A 15,551-nucleotide genomic window follows, 5' to 3' on the forward strand; every position below is an offset into this window, starting at 1 on the left:
CTTGTTGTCAAAAGGCCCCGGTTTTCGACGTGCTTTTGTTTTGCACACGCACGGACGTGCACACTTAGCCAGCCGTAAAGACAGCAGCTGTTACTTTTAGCAGTAATTAAAACGTACCACTCGTGTACAGATGCTGTATATTTTTAAACAGCAAAAGCGCAGTAGTAGTAGTAGTAGTATTAAGAACCGATCAGACGCGGTTGACGCGTTGCGGCCGCCCGATTGTACACTACAGTACAGGCGCGCGTCCGAGAAAGAAGTGGTGAACAAGCTATGGCCTCCAAGATTGCGCGCCGGCGTATCAGAGGCCATGAACAGGGAGATGCAGTCGACGGAAGGGAGAGAGAGTTGCCGCAACTCAGTTCAAGGATTCAAATCGCCCGCTGAGCGAGAGAGCCAATCAGTTCAAACCGAAGAACGCGCACGCGCAGAGACGTCAGTGAACACGTGACGTTTTCAAACGGGTTCCGTTGAAAGGCTCCCTGCGCTCGCTGCGAACGAAGTGGTGTTTCGCGCATCTATTTTTACCGTGTTTATCAATATTACGTGCGGTTATCGTTGTTGAATGAACACGTACTACTTACATCGCGTGTCGGGACGTTCGGGTCGTTGTTTGACATGGAATCGACGGCGGCGATGCGTCGTCGTGGCACCAACCAACGGACGCGAGCTTTGAACAAGAGCGCAAGCGCGGGCCGTTTGACGAGACAGTCGCCGCAGCGGATACAACACCTCGGTGAGTTCAAGAATGTTACCAAATTGCGTTACTGAGTTACCTTAGTGCATGGAAACTTTTATGCAGGTAAGAGTGCCTGGGCGGGCGGCCAGTTACCACAGAAGGGATGCTGCGCAAGAGCAAGGGCCTGCTAAAAAAGTATGCATTGTGCTAGTATCGCTGCTTTCTGTGCTCTTCGTTATACCTTTCTATGGAGCGGTTGCCGTGTGCGTTGATTACAGTTGAAAACAAGCTGAAGAATGCGCGTTCCATTACGGGATTCTGTGCTCCTGCCACGCACGGCCTTGTGCTTGTTGAGCCGTTATAACTTGGCTGCACGAGATCGTCGCTTGGAGCGACTTGCACATTGCCTTGTCGCCGTAAAAGTGGGTCCGCTTTTAAACATACTGGTCGTTCCACACCCTTTCTGTGGTGTAAATGCAATTGAAGTTATAGTTCCATAAGCATAGGTATAATGAATTAACTTGCAAAGGTAGACGGGGACGCAGGTAGGAAGACACAATGCTGTCATGCACACGCTATACTGCTCAGAGCATATGTCTCTGGTTGCGTCGGCGTCTACCGTGCTGCGTCGTTTTTGCAAGTAATTAGCACAGTTGCCTTCTGGCTACGCAAGGTCGCGGCTCGTAGCACCTAGATGTGTGGTGGATGCCCATTGAAGCAATGCATTTGTGTGAATCACGCTATGGATACTGGTAGTAACAGGAAGTACACACATCAAGTCGCACAGCATGCATGTAGTGTGTGTGTTTTCTTTTTGGACATTACATATTTTTTATAAACGTTGTGTGACAGTCAGGCTCCTGTCATTTTCGCTCATGAACTTGAAGTCGAGGCGGAAATACTTTGCCGCAAGCAAAATTACATTTACGCTGTTAATTAACAACTCGTTCATCCACTTCTTAATTATTGAGGGAGGTAGTTTATATTAAAAAGATATAGTGTGTGCCAAGTTGTGGCATGCCGTTTTTTTTTTTTTTTGAAATCGCGTGAGTTGCACGTTATCCGAGATATTCAACTTCCAATTTTAAGGTTGATATCGAAACTGGGCGCGGGACACGCGGCGTGTCTGAACTGCACGTGACAAGGAAGGGACGACATTTCAAGCAAAACTTGGTATGCGCTAAATTGTCATGCACCACAACTTTCTAATATAAACAACTGCACTCAAGTCAGCAATTAAAAAGTAGGTAATGAGTGCTTGATATTTAGTGTCAGTTCAATTAAGCTTATTAAGCAAGTACATGCTCTTTTTGTTGCTGTGTTTGTGTGATAAAAATTGGGTCAGATATCTGACATGCCATTTCATATTTTCTTTGATGAACCATACACGTTCTACTACAAATTCTTGTAACAGGGAATGGCACCATTGCAAAAGCTTCTTATCCCAAATGGTAAATGGTTTAGGCTGTGCTGGTGCATTGAAACACTACTTGATTGTGTTGTACTGTATAGTCCTTGTTTTCCTTGGTGCTTTGCTAAAGAAAGAGGAAATTGAAAGGGGGTTCTTATTTGCAGGATGTACAACTAAGATCTAGCATTCAGTGAAACTGGTGACAATGCTGCTTTAGTTTATGAAGTAGTTAATTAGAGAATGCAATTTCTGATATCTGTATATGTGTTTGCAGATCACAGTGAGCTTACTGGCTCAGGCGTGATTACAGCACTGAGAAATTGAACAAACTAAAAAGAATGGAATAGATCAAGGGGCTCAGTTTTTTTGTTCGACAAAACCTGATGAAGCCAAGGGAGGTATAGGGGAGATTATTCGTAGTTTTTAAAAGTAGTGTAGTAATTATGACATAAAGAGGAATTAATGTAGACAAAAATACAAACATTCTGCTGCCAGGGCCTGAACCTACAACAAAGTGTTGCATCTCATACTCCACCACTCTAGCTACGACATAGTCGTTCTCTCATCCACCCCACTGGGCACTTCTGTGTGTGTAATCCCGGCAGTGTCCACACCAGCATTCGTAGTCATGCTGGTGTCGCATAGCCCGTGAAATCTACGAGCTGGTAGCTGATCAATAAACCGTCATGAGCTACCTGAGGGCATAAAGTTTGCTGGCACGAGGCCCTCGCTATTAAAGAACAAAAGAACGGGAGTGGATCAAGGGCTCATTAAATTGAACAGGCACTTCTAGTGTAAAGGACCAGGTCTGCACATGAATGGACTTTAGTACAGCAAGGATAGTTGTTTCAGAGAGAGGAAAATTGGGCATGTTGCTAAAGCATGCCCAAGATTTAATGAAAGTAAGAACAGCAGAGGGACAGAAAAACTGACACAGTGCTCAATCTTTTCTGTCCCGTCTGGCATTCTTGCTCTTTTACTGAATCTTAAGCTTTTTTGAAATCTCCACATTCATGATGTCATACAATAAATGGGCTCATTGTCATCCATTCTGCAAATTGAGCACACGTATATTTATTTAATATTTTGATGGGAGTGCTCCTGGAGTTTTCTTGTGTTCAAATTACCTATATGGCAAGCTGTATATCTCACCCTTTTGTAATACACAATTGTAGCAAAATTCGACAACTAATGCAAATTACAATTATTTGCAGTGACCCACTGCTACTGTAATACTTGTTCTTAATGCATCCTGGGCCTATTTTCGAGGACAATTTTGGTATATAATCATATGCCTGTGTTAAGCCATCATGCTTAATATTACTACTTGTGTACTGTAAGGACTCTTTGTGCACAAGTTGACGGAACTTTTTGTGGTATCTGTTATGCATGTATCCAGCAGCTCAAGAGACTGAAGTGGTGGACAGCTTGCTGTGAAAGATGGAAGCGTTCTTCCTGCAAGTCTGGACAAGGCCATATTAAATGGTATTTATTTGTTTCCATCAATACAAATCGACCGTTTAGACCCTTTCAATTGAGACCTATTGCTCCTATATTGTGAGCAACTCCAAGACAGGAAACAATATGTAATAGCAAGTGCATGTCATATACATGTTCCACTTGGCCATTCATGCTTGTGGCCACCTGCTTCTGGTAGGATGTGCTGAAAAAATATGTTGTCAGCTACCTGCACAGCGCCATAGCAGGATATCTCACTGTTTGAGGAAACTTGGGACATCTATGCGAAGCAGAATTAACAAATTGATTTTCAGAGTTTCATGATAAAGTAAAACTTGGTAAAACAAGTTGTAAGGTATGCATGCTTGTGCGTTAGAGTGCCGTCTTTGGCATTGTATTTGCCCTAACCAAGTTGTGCCAATGAACTGGCAGCGGACTATGGCATTCAAGTATTATTCTTTACGTTTATGTGCAAAACAGCAATAACGAAGAGCAAGACTGGTAGAGCACAGCCAGAGTGCTGACTACGAACTGAATGTTATTAGTAAAATCCAGCCATATATTGCAGTTTCAAAAAGTAATTTTCACAGAGGAAAGGAAGAAAGGGACACATCAGGTGTCTTATCATTGAGTGATGTTAATTCCGCTGCCATATCTATTAATGGCGTGCTGACTATCTTGTCACCAGATGAAGCAAATTTTTGCATGCACGCTCCTTGTACTGTAATGCTCAGTGACTTCCATATTCTTTTTTACATTGTTTGGCCCCTGCCACGGTGGTCTAGTGGTTATGGCGCCCGAAGTTTGCGGGATCGAATCCCGGTCGCGGCGGCTGCATTTTTGATGGAGGCGAAAATGTTTGAGGCCCGTGTACTTAGATTTAGGTGCACGTTAAAGTACCCCAGGTGTTCGAAATTTCCGGAGTCCTCCACTATGGCATCTCTCATAATCATATCGTGGTTTTGGGTCATAAAACCCCTGATATTATTACATTGTTTGCGCATTCCATAGCTTGGTCGTTAACATTGTCCCGTCTGCTGTTTAAAACTTCACTACAAGCTAATAGGATATTGTATTCCAGATGAGTTATTCGATGTCTTGTGTGATTGGTGGTCCCCTTATATTTGCATGTGATGTTTGGTGCTTGTTTGCCGGTAAGCACCTAGCCCATTTATAACACGCCGTCAGTCAACTTCGCCGCTAAGTTAGGGAAAACGTGTTTAACTTTTTTCATCATGCTGACTAAATCAAACAGCTCTGAACAGGCGTTTGATGTCTGCTATTTTTCGCTTCTTACAAACTGTGACATGTACCTTGGAATACCACTGTGAAACTGTTCAACTCTTTCGTGATTTCTTACTTCAAAAGGAGCATTTGGTTGTCGTAGACTGCTTGTCAGTAAGTGTGGGTTTATAGTTATAAAAAAAATATTCTTACAAGTATATCCCACAGTGAGTATGCCACTTTTGAAACAGAACATTTCTTATAGCTGTTGTGTTCTGCAGGCTTTAGTCTAACCAGCTTGCATAACTGCAGTAAAGCCAAAGTAAAATGGTGTTCTGAAGTTTGAAAACACACTTCATTGTCAGCCGTGTTATTAGGTTTGTTTGTAGAGAAGCCTATGAAGAGTAATTATGACATACAAAATGCACTTAACAGCATATCAGCTTGTACGATGCAAATTAAATTGAAGCTACTCTTAATTCTTGTGGCGTGGTGGAATTTTGTTTAGGAGCAATGAAAATATGCTACACGATACGAACTTCCAAAAGCTGTTTGCATCTCACTTGGGTGAACAGACAAAATTACTTCAAAATGTCTCGTAGTTTTTGTAAGTTTTCTTAGTAAACATATTGTTACTCAGTAGGCAAAGTTAAGTAAGAGAGTTGGGCTAGTTTGTGTGATTGCTTTAGCTGTGACATATCTCCTAACGCCTATGCTGAACAGGAAAATGAAGAGTGAAGGGGCAGAGGCAGCTCAATCTTTTTGGCAGCTCAACTGCCAGAGAGTGCTAGGCTTCAGCTGACGAAATTGAAACAATCAGACATGCAAGGAAGTCACTTTACGTGCAAGCAAATCCACTGAGCAATGCACTCTATTTATTTGACTGTTAAAACTGAAAACGTAACTCGTGTTTTTAACTAGATAAGTGGGCTCTGACTGCTCTCTAGACAGACAGGCAGTAAGACTGCTGCATTTTCATGGCTGGTGATAAATATGTAAGCGTGCCATTTTTGAACTCGCTGGGCAAGAAGTGGCGTATCTTAAGAAGCTTAGCAACAGTGACTTCTGTCGCCAGTGAAACTTTTTTTGCTGGCCTGCTTAAATGATATTCTGGCACACTTGTTGGATCATTTGTTTGTCCATTGGGGATACTCTGGGTTTGCGAATGAATTTAAGCAGTTGAAGGCAAGAGCTCTGCCCTGTCTCTCCTCTTATGTTTGTTATATGTCTAGCTGAAAATTATGTTGCAGCCAAAGTGGTAAAGTATGGTTCACACCTTTGACATAGAAGGTATTCATAAAGCTCTGGCACAGCGTGCTTTTCGTTCTTGCCCTCTTTTGCATTTTTACTGGGGAACGCAATGTGCTGGTCATGCACTGCAGTTATACCCATACAGAACTAATCAAATAATTTCATCGTGACGTGTGCAAAGATTGTTATATTTTTCTAGTGGAACTTTTAGTTATAAGTGCCCTGTCCTTCTGTCGCAGGCTTCATCTGTCACAAATCGCTGGCCACGAATGTAAAGGATACCTTGGCCCCACTTCTGTCGAGGGAACCGAAGTTGCCTGAACAGATGAAGAGGGGTGGTGCTACCAATAGTGAACGACTGTGATTTTATAATGTGCAAGTGTATGAAAAATCTTGTTACACTAATTTAACGTTAATTGCATTCACTAGTCAAGTGTCAATATTGTAATGTGTAAGTTTATGCACAGTTGCATTAAGTGAGCGCTCATTCAAGCTTCAAGTTCGCAATCATATATTTTGGTGGTATTCATAGGGCACACATTCCACTTTAAATTGTGATCTGCTCCTTTACTGAGGGTGCATGCAGGTCCTTGAAACGATTGAAAACCCTTGAAAAAGTAAAAGTACATTTTTAAAGCCCTGGAACCCTTGGAATTTCTTAGCATATAGTGTCCAATATTGACAATACTAATTTCTTTCGGTGTTCTGTAAACATTTGTCTAGCAAACTGAGGGAACATGTCATGCTCAGTGATGATTCGGCTACTCTGTTTACCTTGCTTGCATCACTGCTTTACCGATCATTCATTTCATTTCCGCAACTGTCGGTCCGCCTTCTCCCCCTTTCTCTTGATTTGGCTTCTTGGGACTCGACTTCACTTCCAGCGCTTATGCTAGTTTCTCTTCTTCTATAGCAAGCTCACTACTTGTGATAGATCTTCTAGCTCAACAAACATCCACTGTCCTATAATGCAGGCAAAATGTGAAAAAAAAGTTGATGCTTTGTGTTAGAAGCCAAGTACTTCTGACTAAAGCTGATGGCACTGCTGCTCAGGCTTAGTGATTGACTCCCATGTAGTGATTGTTATTGCTCTTTTGTGTAGGCAAGAACCTTGACTTTATATGTAGAGGATATTTGCTAAGTTGATTGCTCTACTGGCATAAATCCAATTCGCACTTGACTCAATTGTTATCAAAGCCCAAAAACAGGAGAAGCATGATGACTGCATGGAGTCAAAAATGTATTCAACGATCGAATTGTAAAAATTGGGGATAAAATTTTGAAGCGGTCATTACTGTTTTGTTGTTTAGCAGGTCAGTACTCGGAAAAAGTAGAAGCGTTGTACATCACCGTCATGAAACTAAACAGTTTCTCAATGCCTGAAAAAGTGAGACGGGGGAACTGAACAAGATTACTTATCTAATATAAAAGATGTCCCAGCAGCTTCATTAATGCTGTGAATTTTGTGCACAGTAGGAAGCTAATATGATCAGGTAGAGTATCGGACGCATTATCTCAAGGTTGTAGATTTGGTCCCTATCAGCAGCAAGTTGATTTTTCATCCTTTTTAATTGCTTGCCATTTATGTCATAATTACTACTCTACAGTTAAAACCTACAAATTATGTCCTTTATACTTTCCTTGGCTTCATTGTCTCTCGGTTCTGACTTGGCTAAATCCCATTTTTTACTTCAAATGCATAAAGCTCCCCGTATTGTTTTGGAAACTTTGTTAGAGCAGAAAATTGATACTTGTGATGCTGCCTTCCATCCTCCAAGAACCTTCTATAGGAATCCTTGAAGATCCTTGAATTTGGGCTTTGAAACCAGTGTGAGCCCTGTTCACTCCTTCTGCACATTTCTTCCCGTAGTGTGTGTGCCTTGCCAGTAGTGTTTATGCGCTTTTTTACCTTCTGATACTTGTAGTTGTCTAAAATTTATTTATTAAAGTGGTGCTTTACATAGTGTTTAACTTATTTTGTCAACTTGGATGCGGTTTGCACATTACAGTGGGAAGTTCTTGCTATGTCAAACCACAAATACTTAGAAACTTGAACAAAAGTTGTTGCTCAAAAATAAATATTTTACTTAGAAAACTGTTCTCTTCTTTTTTCCCAAGTTACACAGAAACTCGGCTAGTGTCCATTAAAACAAGCTAATAGAGAAGAATAGAAGTTCATGGCAGTGTTAATGTGTTGCTGCTTGGCATGTGCCTTGGTGTCGCCAATCTCGGGTGCAAGTATAAGTGTCGTTTACTCACAGGTGTTTGCACCCTGCAAACACTACCTGAATGGACAAAGGGAGCCATGTATACTGCTAAAATATGACCTGTGTGAATATCTGTTGGTAGAGGAGACTGGTATATAGCTTTGGCTGTGAGAGACATTACCTCCTTTGCTGCACCTTACAGCGTGTGAAAAACAAGCAGTGTATTCATAAACGATGATGCTAAAGGTTTTATTCCAGCTGGCAGCAATCTGAATGTATGTTGCGTAATTGAGATTATTGTTGTTTTTAAAGAATGGGCAAATGAAAATGTAGGCACTTATGTACTGCAGGCCAAAGGTGACCTAGCTAGGCCTGCAGTACACATGTACTTACATATACATTTGGCCGTTTTCCCAAATCAAGAATGATCTCAGTCAGGGTATGAGCGTCACCCATGTTTCATTGACCTTTCAGTGTTGAATGTGAAAACCCTATCAACAATGCTTCAATTTGACGTTCACCGTTTTTTCAACGATAAATCAATATTGATTTCCTTAATGGTCGTTCAATTGAAAGTCGTGGGCCAATTTTCAATACTGGTCAACAGCTAGCGCAACGAAATTTCACTTGAACCACAACGTATTTTCAATTGACATTTCTTTTCCTCTCAATGATAAATCAATGTTGATTTGCGTAATGGTCTTTCAATTGAAAGTCGCGGGCCAATTTTCAATACTGGTCAACAGCTACCGCAACGAAATTTCACTTGAACCACAACGTATTTTCAATTGACGTTTCTTTTCCTCTCAATGATAAATCAATGTTGATTTGCGTAATGGTCTTTCAATTGAAAGTCGCGGGCCAATTTTCAATACTGGTCAATAGCTTGCTCAACGGTTTTTCTATTGATCCACAATGCATTTTCAATTGACGTTTCTTTTCCTCTCAACGATATATCGATGTTGATTTACAACATGGTCTTTCAATTGAAAGTCGCGGGCCAATTTTCAATACTGGTCAACAGTTTTCTCAACAGTTTTTCTATTGATCCACAATGTATTTTCAGTGCCATCTGTTGACATTGCTCAATAACTTCTCAATGGTTTTTCAATGAGAATTTTTGTAAGGGGGGCCGCAACTGGCTAGAGGCTTTGAAGCGGAATTTGCCTAGCGTGTGTAATATTGTCACGTAGGTCGTGACGTCGACGGAGACAGCAGAGAGCACGTCCGAGAAGAAATTGTTTATTTGACCTAACTTGTGGCCGGGAAACTTAAAGTCAAACTACAGAGATGCACTGATAGCGGCGAACAGAGCGTCGACCGTCGATCAACTGTCAAGCGGTAAAGCGAGTCGCCATTTATACATGTGCCGTCGAATATTCCATCGTTATCGTGGGTTGTCGCGCATTTTCTACAATAAGCTTGAGCGTTCACGTCTTGCGCGCAATCTTAACAAAACGATCTACTACAATCGCGAAGCTTCTCGAACCCTGCGGCCTGAACAGCGTCGAGCGTTGATAACCGTTCAATAAAACTTGTAACTGGGCGAGTTGGTTCATACTTGAAGGTAAAAACTGGTAAGCGCAAATAAACAAGACAGGGACACAGGAAGACTGAACATGGACAGGCGCTTCCATAGCGCCTGTCCATGTTCAGTCTTCCTGTGTCCCTGTCTTGTTTATTTGCGCTTACCAGTTTTTACCTTCAAGTTGATAACCGTTCTTGCTGGTCAAACCCGAATACAATAAGTTGGCGTGGCATTGCCCCCCTCTGTAAAAGCATCGTCCCGATGCATGTGAAAGAACAAAGAAGAGAAAAAAATAAGTGCATAAATAAATTACAATAACAAAGGAAACAGTAGAGTCCACAGATTCGCTAACGCGCAAGAAACGGCTTAAGGCGCACGACATGTACTTCAAGTCGTGCGCGGCGTCGCTGCGAGTTCGTAATGCCGTCCGGGATGACCTCGTAGTCAAGAGCGCCGAGACGTCGAAGAACCTTGTATGGACCGCAGTATCGCCGAAGGAGATTTTCGCTAAGCCCAAGTCGGCGTATCGGCGTCCAGACCCAAACATGGTCGCCGGGCTGGTATTACACGGAGTGTCGTCGAATATTGTAGCGACAGCTGTCGGTGTGCTGCTGCGTCTTGATGCGCAGGCGGGCGAGCTGTCGAGCTTCTTCGGCACGTTGTAAGTAAGCGGCGGCGTCGGGTTTTTCTTCGTCGGTGACGTTCGGTAGCATGGCGTCGAGCGTCGTCGCCCGGCTCCTTCCGTAGACCAACTTGTATGGCGTCATCTGCGTTGTTTCTTGGACGGCCGTGTTGTAAGCGAAGGTCACGTAGAGAAGGACGGCGTCGCACGTCTGGTGCTCAACGTCAACGTACATGGCCAGCATGTCGGCGATGGTCTTATTTAGACGTTCGGTGAGGCCATTGGTCTGCGAGTGGTAGGCGGGGGTGCGGCGGTCGCTCGTGTCGCTGTATTTGATGATCGCCTGAGTTAGGTCCCGCTGGCCTAGTAGGCGTTGTCTTCCGTCGCTGGCAATCTCGGCAAGTCTTAACGTAGTGGGCGACGACGGCAGCAACGCGTGGCCAGTAGTATTTTTCCTGTATTCTGGCGAGCGTGTGGGAAACACCGAGGTGTCCAGCCGTCGGGTCGTCGTGTAGGGCCTGGAGGACTTCTGGTCGCAATGATGAGGGCACGACAAGAAGGTAGTCGGTTCGAAGTGGCGAGAAGTTCTTCAGGAGAACGCCGTTCCGTAAGAAAAACGACGGCAGTCCTCGCTTGAATATCTTCGGAACAACGGCGGTATTGCTCTCGAGGCACTCCATAAGGCCCCCCGTTTCGCGTCGGCTCGTTGCCTTTCGGCGAAGTCATCGGCACTTACAGTTCCGAGGAAGCAGTCGTCGTCGTCGTCTTGCGGCGGCGCGTCGACCGGGGCATGAGACAGGCAGTCGGCGTCAGAGTGTTTTCGTCCGTATTGTACGCGACGGTAATGTCGAATTCTTCAAGCCTCAGACTCCATCGTGCGAGACGACCTGACGGGTCCTTCAAGTTAGCTAGCCAACATAAGGCGTGATGGTCACTGACAACTTTTAAGGGCCTCCCATGAGGTAGGGGCGAAACTTTGACGTAGCCCAGAGGACGGCGAGGCATTCCTTTTTTTGTTGTGGAATAGTTGACTTCGGCCTTGGATAGTGGCCGGCTAGCATAACCGATAACCCTTTCAAGCCCGGCAGTCTTTTGCACAAGGACGGCACCGAGTCCTACGCTGCTTGCGTCGGTGTGTATTTCCGTATCGGCGCAATCATCGAAATGCACAAGTATGGGTGGCGTCTGCAGACGTCGTTTAAGTTCTTCAAAGGCTCGCACTTTCGCCGTTTCCCACCTGAATTCCACGTTAGACTTCGTGAGAAGAGTGAGTGGTTCGGCTATCCGTGAAAAGTTTTTGACGAAGCGTCTGTATAGGCGCATAAGCCGAGAAATCGGCGCACGGCCTTCTTGTCGGTGGGTGGCGCGAAGTCGGCGATGGCGACTGTTTTCCGCGGGTCTGGGCGCACTCCAGAATTGCTGATCACATGACCCAGAAACAAGAGCTCGTCGTACACCAGATATCACGTGGTCGTGACGTCGACGAAGACAGCAGTCAGCACGTCCGAGATGAAACTGTTTATTTGGCCGTACTTGTGGCCGGGAAACAAAGTCAAACTACAGCGATACACTGATAGCGGCGAACAGAGCGTCGACCGTCGATCAACTGACAAGCGGTGAAGCGCGTCGTCATTTATACATGTGCCGTCGAATATTACAGCGTTATCGCTGGTTGTCGCGCATGTTCTAGAATAAGCTCGAGCGTTGGCGTCTTGCGCGCAATCTTAAGAAAACGATCTACTACAATCGCGAAGCTTCTCGAACACTGCGGCGTGGACAGCGTCGAGCGTTGATAACCGTCTCTGCTGGTCAAACCCGAATACAAGAAGTGGGCGTCGCATTATCAACTTTGAACGATCAAACACACTTGATAGATCAGAAGCACTGATCGAAAAGTTTCTGGAAGTGTTTAATTCGTCACTAGGACTGATAGCTGACACGGCGGTCAAACCGGTGCTAAAAGACAGCTGTACGCCCGTTTTCTGCAAGCATCGCCAGGTGCCATTGAATTGAATTGAATTGAAGTTTATTTGTCCTGAATTCTTACAGGATCGGGAGCAGAGGCTAAAGGCTATGTAGCCTGACATGGGGCCTCTGCTCCTAAATACAGTTTGGCACGCAGGCCGCTGAACATCTCACTCTGTCGCAGACATTTTCAGAAATAAAACAATAACACAACAATATTTAACATGTTCTTGTTACACAATTTCAGAGAAAACATAACAAAAGAACTTCATCACAAAAGCTTCATCAAAAGAGACTTCATCAATACACAATGTTAAAGAAAGCATAAGAAAAGAAACTACAACACAACTGAAATTGATAGATAGGATGTAACAAATCAAGCATAGGAACTCTAATAAGCATACTCAATATCATGGTTCATTAGGATGGACTTGATAATGGTGTTCGAGGATATGGAATTGAAATCTATGAGACCGTGTAAACGATTTAACATTGTGGGTATTTGATACTGAACGTGTTGCTTGCCATAATTTGTCCTTAATGCTGGGACTTTCCGGCGTTGATGACGCATGGTATAATGCGTATTGTCAGGCGGGTTCTGAAGACACTGTGGCTTGTTTTGTTTCACCCATTGCAGAAGTTTGAAATGATACAGTTTTGTTGCCGTTATTATTACGTATTTTTCAAAGAGTGGCTTAGTTTTCAAATCCTTGATAATACCATGGTACTGCTCGAATGCTCGCAAAACTCTTTTTTGAAGAGCCAGTAATTTTTGATAGTTTTTTTGTGTAGTAGTACCCCATACCAAGATACCGTATGTCATTTTAGAGTAGAAAAGAGCATAATATAATTCTAGTTGTTACCACTTCGGTAAGACTGGGCTGAGCTTATATAAACATCCAACGGTTTTACTGAGTTCTACCGTTAGTTTTTCTATATGTGTGTTCCATGTCAAGCCTTCGGAAAACCATACACCTAGAAACTTCTGGCTGGTGACTTGCTCTATCTCTTTGCCCTCAAATAAAACAGTCGAACTATAGTTACGCGGCTTATTAGGTGGGGCAAACACAATGTATTTCGTTTTACTAACATTTAGTTGCAGTTTATTCAAACTAAGATAAGAGGACAACTTTTGTAGGTAGTTATTAACCTGGTGTTCAAGCTCTAGAATGGATGTGCCGCTGAAGAATATGTTAGTGTCATCAGCATATATTATTAACTTGGGAGAACATGGGATATCACACAGGTCGTTTATATAAATTATGAACAATAGAGGGCCAAGAATTGACCCTTGCGGTACTCCTCTTGTAATGTTTAAGTAAGTGGATGCACTGTTGTTTATACAAACATATTGATGGCGGTTTGTCAGATAGTCTTTCATTAACTCAAGAACCACACCACGTACGCCATATTTGCTTAGTTTACCCGTTAGTACTTCGTGACATACCGAATCAAACGCCTTCCTAAAGTCTATGAACAAACCGAGTGAGTACAGTCTGTGTTCGATGTTTGTGATTAGTTCATGTTTAATATTAAGCAGAGCTGCTTCACAAGATTTATTTTTTTGAAAACCATACTGAGCCTCACTGATCACATTATACTTGTCAAAGAATTTGTACAAGCGTACGTTTATTGCATTCTCGAATACCTTAGATAAAACAGGAAGAACGGATATTGGCCTGTAGTTGTGAATTGCCTTTTATCACCACCCTTGAACACGGGGCATACTCTCGCTATTTTTAGGCGGTCTGGAAAAATGCAAGTTTCAAATATTCTATTTATTATATAAACAATCACTGGAGCTATAATATCAGCTACGTATTTTAGCGGAGTTGCCTTGATCTCATCAAAGCCAGAGGCTACGTTATTCTTAATCTGGTTTATTAATTGTATCACTTCCTCTGATGTCACTGGAGATAGTGACACGGAGTTTTTAAGCCCGTACTCTTTTAATGTAACACAGGGAGCTGTACTGCTATCATTTTTGTATTCTGCACTGGTCACAAAGTAATCATTCATCTTATTCGCTGCGTCACTATCAGATAAGGTGCCTGCACTGGTATGAAAACATAGCGGTGGTGCTTCTTTTTTCTCAGACATTAGATTCTTAACCTCGTCCCACACCTTCCTAGAGTCATTTTTTATCTTCGTAAACAACTTTTCGTAATATGTTTCCCTCGCGCGCTTTAAGGCGGTGTTCAACCTATTTCGGTATTTTTTAAACTCTGAGAACGCCTCCAGGTTCCGTGACCGAACAAAAGTGTGGTACATTTTATTTTTTGTTTTAATCATTTTCAGTAGTTTTTTATCAATCCACGGCTTCCTTGCGCGTTTGGGTTTTCGATTTCGCAAGGTCATTGGAAATGCTTGATTATAACATACTCTAAGTTTTTCAAAAAATGCCTCGTATGCTGCATTTGGGTTTCTTTGCTCAAACACGCATGTCCAATCGACTGATTGAATATGTGAGCGAAACACTTCCAAGCGTGCAGCACTAATGCTGCGAGATAAGGCTTCCGCTGTGGTTTCGCGTTTGACGTGCATATTCGGCAGTAAGCAAAAAATTGGTAGATGGTCGCTTACGTCAGCTGTTAGCAGTCCAGAAAAACAGTCTCGAGAATAAATGTTTGTTACACATATGTCGAGTGAAGTTGCACTTTTTTCAGTTAATCTTGTGGCTTCCGTAATACGATTGGTGCATGTAGTAGGTTGTTGAATGCTTCCAACCCATTACAAAGAGCTCTGCCATAATTCTTCATCGTCATCACGCACAGCATCAACAAAGTGCGCATAATGCCTTACATGCGTTTAGCAGGTACCACGGCTGTCTGTAGAATCACGAAAAATGGCACAGTGCCTACTGCCCTACTTCTCAAAAATTACAATGATTTATAGCGTAGTGGGTTCCTCGCAAGTGCACTTCTATTGGTTGCCAAGGAAGCCCATAAGGCTCCCATGATCCATTGCCTCAGGGTCTCAATAAAGTCAATTCTCTCTCTCTCTCTCGCTCTACGTTTCTCGGGTTAACGTATGTTATAAAGCGTGGTGGGACAGTTAAATAACGACCGGGCGTCACACAATATGCATTACGTAACTAGTGGGTCGTTTAAAGCTTCCAACCCATTACAAAGGGCGGAACCGTAATTATTCATCGTCATCAACTGTCGCATCAACAAACGGCACATAATCGCTTACATATGGTACCT

At 43.1% G+C, this 15,551-nt stretch overlaps 1 long non-coding RNA gene across 1 annotated transcript; it reads left to right on the forward strand.

Annotated features, from left to right (window-relative positions):
- The first annotated feature begins 471 nt into the window (after positions 1-471).
- LOC125758785 (uncharacterized) lies at positions 472-6,300 on the forward strand. Its single transcript, XR_007416413.1, has 3 exons — positions 472-736; positions 3,493-3,575; positions 6,263-6,300. It is a non-coding gene; the product is annotated as an uncharacterized LOC125758785 (long non-coding RNA).
- The last annotated feature ends 9,251 nt before the right edge of the window (positions 6,301-15,551 follow it).

The sequence above is a fragment of the Rhipicephalus sanguineus genome, chromosome 6 (genome assembly GCF_013339695.2).
Source record: "Rhipicephalus sanguineus isolate Rsan-2018 chromosome 6, BIME_Rsan_1.4, whole genome shotgun sequence".
Classification (NCBI taxonomy): Eukaryota; Metazoa; Arthropoda; class Arachnida; order Ixodida; family Ixodidae; genus Rhipicephalus; species Rhipicephalus sanguineus.